This window comes from Enoplosus armatus, chromosome 24, assembly GCF_043641665.1.
Source record: "Enoplosus armatus isolate fEnoArm2 chromosome 24, fEnoArm2.hap1, whole genome shotgun sequence".
NCBI classification, from domain to species: Eukaryota; Metazoa; Chordata; class Actinopteri; order Centrarchiformes; family Enoplosidae; genus Enoplosus; species Enoplosus armatus.
In genome coordinates this window covers 3,700,569-3,715,007 of record NC_092203.1, presented here as the reverse complement: position 1 = coordinate 3,715,007, position 14,439 = coordinate 3,700,569, and positions in this window count along the sequence as shown.

The following is a 14,439-nucleotide window of genomic DNA, read 5'->3' as shown; positions in this document are numbered from 1 at the left end:
TGTGGACCAAACATGATGACTGCTGCGATTTAGCAAGGTCGTGGCACACACCTGCAGGCAGGAGCAGTTGCTCTTTCTCTCACAATCCCTTTGTCTCTCTCTCACACACACACACACACACACACACACACACACACACACACACACACAAATACCTCATGCAAACAATATTGCTGCCAGTGCAGAAAGCAGTTCCTGTTGTTCAAAATTACAAAGAGACAGAGGGGAGAAAAAAAAAATCCCACGCACAACTCACCTCTTGCAATAAACAAGGCTTATGTATGTAGTAGTTTTCACTTTTGGTTTCCCTCAGTGTGAGAAAAGAATATTCTTCAGTATCATCTCTGTTAGAATAGAAATAATCCTTTTGTGAAAATTCTCCTCGTGGTCGATAATATAATTTACTTCACAATAAAAAAGCAAAGGCAGGTAGAATTAGACGTAATATCCACATTACCTGTACCACACAGCTGTTCAACATAAAAGTTTTGGGTCAGCTCATTTTACACTAAATTCTAAGTGGATCTGCTTGAAGCAATTTGTCACATTTTATTCTCCAGTTAGGATTAATAATTACAGGCTTGTACAGTCAGATGATGTGCATATTTCTATGATTTGAAAGCAAGCCAAGTAGAGAAAAGCACACTCCTAAATCATCAATGGAAGAAAAGACTTCAAAAGAATGTGCTGTATCCTTCACGCTCACCGAACAGAACGTAATGCGCTTTGATGAATATTGCGAGCATAAGGTGATCAAAAAAAAAACAACGGTGTTGAAGTTCAATCAGCAAAACCAATGATGAAGACTGGGAAGGCTGGGAAGCTACAGGCCTCCAGTCATGCAATGACATTAAATCTGATGTAATGAAATGAAAAAATGTTGCGATGAAGGCTACATAGACAAATATATACTGGACATATTTTTCTCCAAGGTTTCCTTATTGCAACCTTCTTAGACAGACACCCTTCAAGAGTTCAAGAAATACTTCTCCCTTTGATTTGACCCAACTTCTACCTTTCAGTGTGTCCATGCCCATAGAAACAGGATTAAAAATGTGGGTGGCTGCATATAACAGCATTAAATAAACCTATGTTTTACAAAACAAAGTACTTGTAGATCATAATGGCAGCTATTATTATTGTGGGCACAAAATCAGAGGAAAACAAATGCCCCAGAGACCGTGATTCACAAGTGACTTTTAGAGGCAATAGATGCACAGAAAAACCAACACCAAGGGCTCATTCTTTGTGTCAAATTGTCCTAACTGCATTAACATCAACATTAGCAATGCAGGGAAAAATAGCCCATTATTCATTTCAATGAGACCACTGTGTTAGACCAGCGCAGAGGTCGCCCAGAAAACACGGGATCTGCAAAACAATTGGCACTGGTACAACTTTTGCCACGATGCAATGTGATATCATTTGACAATGCACTGCGTTGACCAATCACATGCATACATTCCTGCTAGATTACTAAAGCCTTCAAACTTCAAACGGATCTCTTGCTCGAACAGGCCTTCCTGGATTGTATTTCATCGTCTAATCTGTGCTTGAAGCAACACACACACCCTTGTGTTTGTACGCAGTGCTATTTTCAGTCCAAACTACTAGATACTAGAAAGTAGGGTGTGTTTCTTAGATTCCATCATTCAATCATTTCAGGGAATACGATAAAGCGAATGTGATTATGGCGTTTGTGCTCTGGGCAATGATAGAAATTAGTTTTGACAAATTTGATTTTGGCATTATGATGCTTTTATTCCTTGATCACAGTTGCGGCTCAGTCGTAGGGGGGAATCTCCTGATTGAGGTTTAGTGAAGCATTTTAAGTCAAGTGTGCACACATTCAGAATATTCCAGGCCAAGAGTCCTTCCTCATATAGACGTCTAACGGCTATTGACAGGGACAGACCAGCTGAACTCTGGGGCCAGCCATCTGAATCATGCTGAAAAAGGTCAGTGGCTTGATACATAAACACCAATGGGAGGCTCTCAGCTGGAGCTGGAGAGCCTGGAGGTTTGGAGTGCGGGCTGCTGATGTGCACTTGAAATGAAGCATTTAACCCGGGGGTGCAGTGCCGGAGTTGACCCTGCCCTTGGTAGTCCATGTGGACATGAATATATTGAGAGGATTTACATTTCTGCATGCGAGTGTGAGCTTACTTGTAATATCAATGAATTTCAGGTGAAAAGATCCCCTCAGGAGCTTGCTCACAGTCCTCTAAGCATAAGCAAAGATTACCCTTTCCAGACCAAACAGTCAATACTGCATATCACTGTGCCCTCTCTGCAACCCACTGAATACCTGATGAATGCAAATATGTACCATATGCACCATAATCTCTAATTACTGTAATCTTTATTTAACCAGGACACATGACTGTATTTCCTATGACAGCTTTGGTGTACAGTTGCAGAGAGGAGGGAAGGACAAACACAGACTGCCCTGTGGGAGCTGCCCAGTACAACCACAGTCTTGCACTGAGCAGCTCCACCGGTGTTGCTCAGGGGTTGTGCATCTTTCTCAGTCAGTGCTTGTTTACTAGTCCCCCCCCGTCTAATCCGGATTCTCCCTGCTGGTCTGAAGCAACTGCCCTCAGGTCAGGACTCTGCAGTTATCAGCCATACCTGGAAGGGACTTACTTTGTGATCTTTTTCCTGTAATGTCTGACATATACGTCAAAATTAAATTACTGTTCAGTAGACTGTAATATAGTGAATTACACAGGAAGGAAATACAAATGAACCTGCAACTGCAATCACACAGACACAAACATAAGGAGACATAATATATGCATACCCTCATGCACACACGCACAGATCTACTCAGGAGTGTTAAATGGGAGGAAAGCCCATGGGGAGCCTGTTGAAGCAAATTAGCTTTATACGTAAGTCTATCAGCACTCAATGCTAATATGTAGCAATACAATTGGATCATTGGTGCAATTATCTCAGTGACTGTCAGCTGTGTGTTGTGTTCAGAGCAGTCACATTACTCCAAACTGAAAGGCTGTATGTCTCAATTAAGACATACAAAACATGTGAGGTAACGTAACCACCAGCTGCATTCATTACACAACTCCCAGTTGTTGAATATTACCTTCTTAATGAATTCCCACTTTACTTCCAATGTCAAATATCCGTTTGAATAAAATCTCTCCTTATAAAGAGGCACATGATATTGGTTTTCAGGGATATTAGATAACGTAGCTCCTGGCTGACAATAATAACACCTTCCTCTATATTTTGGCGATATTGGAAAAAAAAAATGATTGTCAGAGTCCCAGTATTGTTTAAGTGCATAGGATTTTGGCAATTAATTTTATTTATGCTCCTTAGCTTTTTGTGCTGGCAAAAATTACATGAACACTGGTTTGTGTCATTTTGGTTCTAATTATCTCACTGCATGTTTTCTGCTGGAAGCAGTGAAGACAGAAGTGAGTGAAATAACACTTGTAGATTGTAGACATGTCAACATGCTAACATGCTCACAGTGCTAACATGAGTATGTTTAGCAGGTGGGATATTTAGTAGTTATTAGTTCAGTGTCTTAGCATGCAAACATTTGCTAATTAGCATTAAACACAATGTACAGCTGAGGCTGATTTCGTTGGAAATTTGGCTTAACTTTAATTGCAGGGCTACATTCAAATGATTATTGAATGGATGTACCAAGATAAGGTACATCAGAATATAACAATTAGATCTGGTAAATGATTGCAAACTGCTAATCAAGACCTACCCTTTATCCCTCTGAGTATTTGTCTCGCTCCTTTTCGACAGACGACTGTATACCGCCAAACCTTCAAATCTAAGCTTTAACATACGACACCCCCCATCTCTGAACTTGTTGAAAGTAATTAGTAACGGGTGCTCTTTTGCATTTGCCTGTAATCTTTCCCATTCGAGTCATTTAATCCTGATCTGCGGGGGAGATGAGCATCGGTTAGCCTGCTGTGCCACAGTAGGGTTTCCACTGATGAGAAGATCCTCGCCAATCGATTTCCCAGCTTTCACTCTGAGGCTTTGATCAGCAGAGGCACCCCACCATCACCACTACTATAACCAACCTTTTTAATCATGACTCTTAATTTTATTAACATTCCCACATGGAAATGTCTATAAACGAATAGACCTATGATATATATTTTGTTGGGTTGTGTACTTTATTATCCCAAATGTTTCCAACAATGTTCAAACCCAGAGAAATCCATAGTTTTGTAGGTAACAGTGCGTTTCATTTAGTCGCCTGTCAATGGTTACTTCCCATTTACCCCCTCTAGTTGCTGTAACTTCACTTAAACACGGGAAACACCAGGAGAGTGCTGACAAAGCTAATGCCTACGGTGATCTTATAACTAAAAGCTCATAAAGTTACTTTTAGTATGATTGTTTTGACAATGGATAACAGCGCAGACCCAGACTCCAAACGACTGAAATCAAGGCTAACAGTTAGCTGTTTTAGTTTAGCATACAGCAAAACAGCATACAGCAAGTCATTCAATGAATCGCAAAACCAAAAGAGCCATTTGCAATTCAAGGAATCTAAAAGCAAGGCTACAATACACCACGTGTGAAGCATGAGCGTTGAAAGACACCACAAAAGAAAGATCACCAGGTTTACCAGAGTCTGTTCTGGCTGTAGAAATGTTGTCTTTATGAAAGCTGCTGTCATGACTGAGAATTGGGTAATGGCTCCTTAGGTGAAAGAAGTGAAAAAATATGCAGTAAAGCAAAACTTTGAGATGAAAAACATTTATATTTATTGGATAATATCCCCTGGATCTCTCCTTTCCTGACTATTTTTGTTAATTTAAGACGGCAGCTGTTGCCAAATCTCTTATCATGCCGCTGTATTTCAGGGCACCCTCTGGATATTGTTGACCCTACAGTTTTTAAGCACTGCAGTATTTTTAATTCCCCTCTTTTAATGCAGTAATTTCTACGATATATATCTCTCCCAAATTACCCTTATATGTATTGACTGAAAGAATTCTCCATGTTTGTCCCAATACGACCTCCAATATTTAACAGAAGTTCTCGTGTTCTCCAACAATCCTTATGTCTTTGCCTTATTTTACCCAGTGAGTCCATTTTCCTGGTCATTCGGAGCTCAATTGGATTTAATTCTTGTCATCTAAACAGGGACCTGATTCAGTGTAAACACAATTAATTGTAATGATAAGTACGTGGTAGGACAGAAAAATCAACAGTACTTTGGCTCCTGAGAATCAAATTGATGGTCACTATTACAATCTATTAATGACTGAATAAAATCGGTGTACAACTTATAGATTCACCTTTCGCCTGATGAAACAGTAAGGATGGCTCCGTTGTACTTGTTCCATCTTTTTCTTTCTGCATGCTGTACTGTCTGCCAGAATGACTGAAAAGCCACATAAGTGGAATGTCCTTGATTCCAAGGTTCTTGTGTACAGCTCTCTTTTTTGTATGCCTACATACACTCCCACTCCTTATCTTGACTCTCAAACCACCAACTGCAGAGTCAGGGGGTGCATTTGGTTCCACATTAGCACATTGTTGTCCTTTGATGTCTTCCCTCAAGTGAACCCCCTAGTGAGGAAATTTGTTACGTCAAAGAAGTGAGTCCTTCTGTTCTTCAGAGATCAGGGATCAACCTAAGTTCACATATGACCCTCAAAAAAGGGGGTGAGGGGTGAACTTTACCGAATCAAAAAAAAATGTTAAACCTGCAACCCATTCACACAGCAGCATTGTAAATTAATAGATAATGAAAGCAGAAGATACACCAGCTTTAATGTTCAACTTAAAGGTGCCCTGTGGAGGTTTTTTTTTTGTAAACAAAGTTGTTTACATTCAGTGTTATTCACCAAAATTGATTGTGTATTTCCTTGAAGCCTTACAAACGGGTTTAACATTTTTTTTCCCTCAAAAATATGTGCATTGTAAACATCCATGTTTGCTACACTAGTCTTCTTCTTCACTGCCTCCATATTTTGTTACATTTCTTTTCACATTACCCTGTCAAGGATTCAAGGTTTTTTATTTGGACTATAGGGTTGCACAATGAAATGCAGTTGTAGCCCGCATGCAACGCACACAGGAAATGTATAACCAGATATCTAAATAATTAAATTAGAACAGAATATGAACAATAAAATAGGCCATAAAATAGAACAAACTATATAATAGTATCACTAAAGGAGGAAATAAGAGGGAAAACGAGGAGAAGGAGAAGAAGGAAAGTTCACTTCATACTGAAAGCAAGTATTTCCTTGTTGGGAAAAATGAGGATCCTTTTCCATGAGCATGTTCCAGTTGAAGTACAGCATGTGACGTTATTTAGGACATCACGACTGTCAGCAGAAGGCTGTCTCAATTAAGATAAACAAATGTACATGAGTGTGCTGCGGTGTGGGCATTTAACACATTTAAACTGTCTGTTATGATCCACGTACACCTGCAGCCCCTTCAGCAATATCCTCAACTCTCGATCTCCTCATGTGCCACAAAGCAGCAGGTTATGGAGAAGTGAAAAGTGTTGAGGCTGCTACAGATGTGCCTTCCCAGTGATAGTGTCTTGGAAGGTCTCATTTTTTGTTTTTAAGTGCTATAGAAATAAATATAATAATTTCTCTGAAGAGTTATTAGATGCAACAAAAAAAAAATAGAATAGTGGAAACACAAATTAAAATCCAAGTGCAAATTCTCACTTTGAATTCTTTTGAAATTGTGTTAACGTGACAACCCAGTCTCGACAGTGCAGCACAATCAAAAGAGAGTGAAAGTGCAAAAAAAGAAGGGGGAAAAAAAACTAAGCCAGGAGAGAGACCGAAATGGAAAGAGTCACAGATAAAGTAGAAAAAGGAAAAAGAGAGGGGGGTGAAAAAGAAATGGTAAAGAGTGGCAAGAAAACTACAGTCCCACTCCGGGGACTGTTTGGAGTCTGAAGTAGTTCAGTCTCTTTGAACACGAGCCAACAGGAATCTGTGCCACAAAAGCGATTCCTTTTTAAAGCGAAGGGGAGATTCCTTCTCACCTTTCTGGTCTCAGCCTCGTGCGCCTGAGGTTTAAATGTTCCTTAAAAGCCTCTTTTGAGAGAAGAGTGATCTCTTCAAGCACCATTTAACTTGGATTAATTGTAACTGTGTCTCAGAGGTGTCGTGGGGGGGGACTGCTGAGCCACTTTGAAGCTTTTAAAACCACTGTAATGATAAACACGTGTATGCCATCTAGGTGGTTTTTTAGAGCCTTTGGAAAGCTACAAACAGTTTCTTACAGTAGAGACAGGTACCTACAGACCTAGTTAACAATGCATTAACTAGAAAGGAAAATAGTATTTTTTTACGCACGTTACGACAAAACCTCCCTCCATAAAAATAAGTTAGCTTTGCTTGTGTTGTCGCCAAATTTCAACTTAAAAACAAACACATTTCTGCCCTTCATGCCAGAAAAAAATCTTTGCAGGGATCCAAATATATTAGAAAAGAGGGCAGTGGCTATAGCCTATAAATAGAGCAGTATGGGGCTTTGTGTTATAGCGTCTTCTTTTGATTTGACACTAGCTGTGGTAGCTGTTTGATGTGAGCGGAGACGCTGTCTGCATCCTCTCAAATTAGGACACATATATTTGCAGGAATGGCTGTGTCATTACGCCACAACAGCTCCATTTGATTCGATCGAATTTAATTAGGCAGGATGTGTATTTGCCATAGACTGGTCGTCTTTGCCTCATGCAAAAACACGCCACAATTATTGACTGTTATTGGATATGCAAGCCTGTCTTTTTCTGGCACCTGGTCTGACGGCAACACTGTATAAACTCGTCAGCCAGGGAGACTGGTTTGTCTGGCTGTACTTCATTTTCTCTTTTAGTTAAGGACACACACCGTTATCACTTTTATTAGCTTAGCTTCGGTTTGTTGAGATCACGAGACTAGCACCCAAGTTCAGCCTGACGAGAGGTCTAATCAGCCAGAGTAATTCACCACAATTCGATTAGCGATGTTTTGTCATAGTCCCTGCAAAGGGCACATTGTTCATCTGCAACGCTCCAAACTGAAGCGCCTTTTCTCGGTATCTTTGTCTCAACAGGAGCTCTGTCACTTGATTGACGGGGGGACGTAGATTGTGCAGGATTTCCGTCGCATTAGTCTAATCTAATCTTGCCACCTGTATGGTGTGGTGATACTTTAGTACTTTGATCCGTCTTCACACCTGAGACGTGATGTAATTTCTGTATGGAAGAAGGTGAGGGCAGACAATATCATGGCAAAAGCCAGAAAGAGAGTCAGGATAAAGGCAAAGAGACAAAGAATGGATGTTGATTGGAGATTGATTACCTATTGTGCCTTTCTGCAAATGTGTCTTGTCAACTCTGGGGGTTCTTATTGGACTGAATTTCCTTCGCCTTGCAGATGTTCAGGTTATAAAGCAGAAATTGTTCAATTCAATACTTTGTTTGACTGTTTCTCAACAGTCATTGTGCTTTCTCCCGTTTGCCTTCTCTTTTCTCGCATTACTTTGTTTCTGTAGCCTTGATTCAGTATCACAAGTCAACACGACTACAAGCAAGTCATTCTGCCCAAGGATTACCAATGTAAGCTGTCACGCTCAGCTGCACCGCAGATGCGCCTTTTGCTTTGCTAAACCTTCTCATAATTGCATTTTTTATTTATGGAATTTCTGGCTATTATTGAGCAGTAAATGGATCATGGTTATGGCTGCGTGTACACCCTGTCGATCAATTGTGAAGCAGAAAAAGGAAATGTTGTGATTACTCTGAATATGCTCTGCTTGTATGATTTATCATCGGGGGAGAAATGAAGCATACCTCGGCTAACTACCTTCTATATACCTATAATTGCAAAAAACAAAATCTAAGAATTGTTGCAGAATGAAATCGGATTTCTTTTCTTCACAGACCTGATTAGTGAACCAGAAAATATATATTTTCTGGATATAATGACTATAATGCTTTTGACTTGACAAATAGCTTGTAAACAGCACTCCAAAGAGTAAGCACAACAAGAGCCTTCCTACTTGCTTGTTTAATGTATCACAACTGATTGAGCCTGCACAACATCAGAAAAAAATGTGTTTAAAAAATCTCTGTGTTTCATCTGTTCTCAGAGTTGGGTCTCTTCATTCACTCATTTTAGGACTCAGGATTATTTGTCTTGTGCTGTTAGGAGAGCCCGGTCAGAATTCTGTAATCTGCTAATAAGATGATTTATTTCTGACAAGCAAAATCTTCCTCTGCACAATGATGGGGTCTTTAAGAATGTATTTCTACTGCTTAGCGATTAGCATTCCAGCCTGCAGCTCAGTGCAGCGTTTAGCTACTTCCAGCTCATTGTCCATACCATCTTTGTCATGGCAACGATCTGCCATGACAAAGACCAAGAACAGCTGTCCCCAGAACATCTTTACGCAAGCTAATTGTACTACTACAATCAAAGCAAACTAAGATTGGTGGTCACGAATAGAAGCATATGTACAAACATGTGTCTACGTTCAAACACCATGCATGTCGAGTGTTTGGCCTGTACACAGTGATGTGGACTACAGGTGTACCCACTACACTGCCAACTGCAGCTGCCTTTCAAAGAGGACTCAGCGACTCCAATACAGAACACTGTGGATCTTAGAGCTTCTTAACAGCAGCATGCCCTGCAGGTCAGCTTGATGAGCAAACATTAGTGAGGAATTCAAGAGTGCACCATGTCACAGTCAGATATAATGAGCTACATTGCCCGCAGAGCTTTGCCTCTCTCTGTCATGGCATGCAGATATATTTAGCATATTAATACGTTACGGATAACGGACACATTTAGCATGTTAATAGGATGCTGATAACGTTTGTGGGCTCAAGGGACTGGCTTTGCATCATTTCAGATGCAGCGCACCTAATGAAACTAGCGTACAGGTCGCTCAAGCTAACAACTGGTACAGTGACGTTCAGCGGACTGCAGCTTGTCAACAAGGGATAGCTCAGACTGGTTGTTCACATGCCAATCAGCACAATCTATAGAAATAACAGAGAGCCAAAGTGAAACCACAACTTCCAGGTCCAGATTGCATTGAGTTACAGAAGCTAGTGGAACAGAAGCTGACCTGCACGTGGAATCAGGACTTTGGCTCTCTATGACAGCAACAGCAATTTAGACTCCTCCAGGTAAAGACAGTAAAAAGGGAAAAATCCTGCTCATTGAGAAGAGAGCCAAAATTGCAGAAGTGATTGCTTTCCTCGCCTGTAGATGGAGCACATTAGCATACAGTTACAAACTGCTGCCAACCTTCCAAAGCACGATAACACTATAACCTTGGTTTGTGCAATTTCATGTTTTATCCAGTTAGGTAAGAGAAAGTGCTTCAGTGATTCTTCTTCGACTAAAACATCTTTGTCTGATACTAAATAGTTGGAGCTTCTTCGTTTTCAGTCGAACTGAAACAGAAATCAAAGGCACAGTGAACATTTACAGTGCAGCGTGAAGAACTTCACACATCTCTTTAATAGAATATTATCTTAATAAGATAACTTCTTTTATAAAGTTAGACTTCGACTCAACCTTGGTAGGATCCAATTAGAAAATGGAAAGAAGTGTTGACATCTACTCGAGTACTGCTGCATACTGGTTGTTAAAGTGAGGTTTCACTGAGTGTTGTGGTTTGTCAGCAGGTGCATCATGTTCCTAACAGTTACGGTGACATAATCTAGTCTTGGAATTCAGCGTGACCACCCACATTCATGATAGTTTTTTTTTTTCTTCCCTGCTGCCAACGCTGATAAGAAAAAAAACAGGTAACATTTCCTCCTGAGGCTGAAATATCACCCAGCCGGGCCAGAGTCCACCCTCATTTTCTACCAGACTTTCTTTTAATATTTTTCAGGCTGGTATAAGATATAAGAAAATAAAGACGGTCTTGTTGTTCCTATTGGTGCACTCACTCGCTAGTTTCACTTTTTTTTTTTTTTTTTTTTGCCCTGACCCAAGCCTACCAGGGACTTCCATTCAGGGACCAAAACTCGGTTTCATCTGTGATGACTAAGCTGGTCTGAACATGGCTGTTTAATAAATTAGCTCTTTCTCAGCCTACACGACATTTTCAGTCTTGATCTACATTGAATCTAGAGCTCTAAAACATAATTAAAGCCCCTCCCCGCTGCTAACAGTGGGCTTTGTGTATTGTTACTTCAGTTGGATGTTGGGCCTTTGCTGTGTAGAGTGACGTATGTGTTTTACAGTAGAATGCTGTTTTCAGGTTCATCTGCTAGACGTAATATCTCAAAACATGTTTAATATATAAATATTCATTTTTGATATATATATTCCGATATGTGGATTATAATGTACATTTCCTACTCAGTTAATGGGATGAAGAAGCTCTTTTTTTAGGCTCTACTCCATCATGTCTTCTCAGGTTTTACAGCTAGTCATGAGATTTGAACAGGGAACCCAAAGGAGGCATGCAAAATTGTTAGCATTCAGCAATCAAATCCCTTTAAGTAACTGGCAGCATCACAGCAAACCAATAAAATATCAATCTATCTAAGAGTGAATGTTCTTCCTTCTTAAAAAGATTAAAAGATATTACCTTCTGTATTGCTATTGTGTTTTGGTCTGTATGAAAAGTACGTTCCATTGCTTGCTACAGTACAAAAAAAAGTATAGCAGTTCAGAATCAATAGGCATCCCCAATGGCAGGGTGAAGTGTGTAGGTTATACAGCCAAAAGCAGAAGAAAGCCATACTGTATGGGGTGGAAAGAGATCGGTGCGGTTAGAGATAGAGGATGCTTTTGTGACGATGCCAGCGTTTCAACAATTCCATCACTCTGGAAAAAATTAACTTGACATTTCTGGGACAGCACAAATTGAAACATCAACGGAGTTCGGCCTCCTGCGAAGCGAGGAACAGGCCGCAGCGTCGCCGGAGCAATGTCATTTGTTTATACAGAGACTCTCAGCAAGCTAAAGGTCATGTGTTTTTGAATCAACATTATGAAATGGATTTATGGGCCTGGGTGTAGTTATCCACAGCGTGCCCCAGGTTTTTCACATCTGCAGAATACACCGGAGTCAGGTCCCATTGATGATAAAAGCCTGTGCGAATCAGTTATAGGGCAAGCAGAACAAACACTATCAACTTCTTTTTTTAGTTTGTTTTCCCTTCTACCATGGCAGTTATATCAATGCTATATGCAGCACTATATTTTGCATTTTCTGACATCTTCTCAAAGAGATGTGCCTTGCATATCATATAGGTTTTGCTGCTGTGTTTGCACACTGATTGATATTCATATAGCGCCTGTTGTGTTTTGAGATTAAACACAGCTTTAGATGAGTCGTCTTGCAGTCTCTATTTGCCAGTGTATTGGCTTAACCAAGATATTAATTGGAAATACTGCAAAAAGCAGACTTGAAGAATGTCATGTAATTGATCCATGCATCTTCATAAATATTTACTTTTCTATTTGGGTTTGTTGGAAGCTTGGTGACGTAGCAAAAATGCCACTATACCGATGACAAGAGTTGGGGACCATGTGGAACCAGCAAGTTTTCCTAGACCTCATACATAGTTGTTTCCAGTCACAACTCCTGAGGCCTCCTAACACTGCAAAGTAAAAGAAAATGTACTTTTTGACAAGTGCAGTTTGCACATGCTTGCAGTTTACTGCCCTAAAGGTTGGATAAGCAGGGTTTTGCCCACAAGGTCAGCAGTTCAAATCCCCAAGCAGCTGTAAAAAATCTGGAGAGAAAGTGAATGAGTGAGTAATTCTCACCTCCCCAGTGGTCTAGCTAAGTGCTTTCTGTCAGGGCTTAAGCCCCAAATGTTTTGAGATTAGCCTCGAATAGCTTTTGATCAGGGAGTTTAAATAACTTTTACATAATTCTCACCATTTCACCTCCCACTGTCCCTGTCCCTTCACGAGCGCTGCCTACTGAGGTTTGCTCTGCACAAAACTGCAGGTAACGTTCACATCAGCAGCCTGGCTGCAGGAGCTTTATTATCAGCTTTGAGTGCATCAGAGATCATACTAGGGTTCAAACGGTTGACATGTCAGTGTACGTGGAGTGGCTTTGCTGGTCATCTTTTGCTGTATCTGAAGGAAGGTGATCCATATCGTTTTAATCAGGCTGTACAATGCCTGGGTCACAGGAAGCAAAATAAAGTCAGTTTTGAGTCCACAGTAGCTTAGCACAAACATTGGAAACTGTGGGAAACATCAAGCCTTGTAACGTGGTTGTATCTGTTTTTTGGTGAATAACTACTTATCAATCTGCCCAATACCATTTGGTGGACATAGGTGAAGAGCATTAGCAACGTAGCATCATTTCAAATATGGAAACTTGATTATATTAAAGGGTCAATTTGACTAAATTGCACAAAATGTATTAAAAATATAAATACATATAGAAAATACTGCTGATTGACATTTGAAAAGGTCTTGACAAACCTGAAGGGGCTAGGAATCAGAATCAGAATGACTTTATGTGTATATATGTATTGCACTGGTGAATTATTGTACAGATTATTGTAAAACGTTCAAGTGTAAATATAAATATAGAATAAATAATGAGGTAGTAGTTGTTGACCGAGGGGAAATTAGTCCAGAATCTGTCTGTTTCTTCTGAGTGTCTGACCCTCAGAGGGAGGAGTTGAACAGTTTGATGGCCACAGGCAGGAATGATTTCCTGTGGCGCTCAGTTGTACATTTAGGAGGAATGAGTCTCCCGCTGAAGGTGCTCTTTTGCCTGACCTGTACGTCATGGAGAGGATGTGAGACATTGTCCAAGATGACCTGCAGCTTGGACAGCATCCTCCCCTCTGACTCCACTGTCAGAGAGTCCAGCTCCACCCCCCACAATGTCACTGGCCTTGCGGATCAGTTTATTGAGTCTGTTGGAGTCCTCCACCCTCAGCCTGCTGCCCCAGCATGCAACAGCATAGAGGATAGCACTGGCCACAGACTCATAGAACATCCTCAGCATAGTCCGACAGATGTTGAAGGACCTCAGCCACCTCAGAAAATAGAGACGGCTCTGGCCCCTCCTGTAGAGGGCATTAGTGTTCTTCGCCCAGTCCAGTTTATTGTCAATGTGAACTCCCAGGTACTTGTAATCCTCTACAAGGATAGGCTAGCAGTTTCCATTACTTCTCCTTCTGCTTACAGTCTTCGTGCTACGCTAGCTTAACATGTCACTGAGCTACGTCTGTATTGGTGCAAAAAAGAGAAAAAAATTATACATATCTATATTTTGAATGTGCTATTTGTTTTACCAGAAGTCTATTTGATCCTTCAGCCCTGTAGAGAAGCTATAATGTCCTATAATAATAGCCTATCATTCTTATAATATCCCAATAGTATTAATGCCGTTGTCTGTGCCTGCCTCATAACGTCACAATCTTTCTGGACCAGTTAGGAATTTAATTACTATACGTCAGTAGCT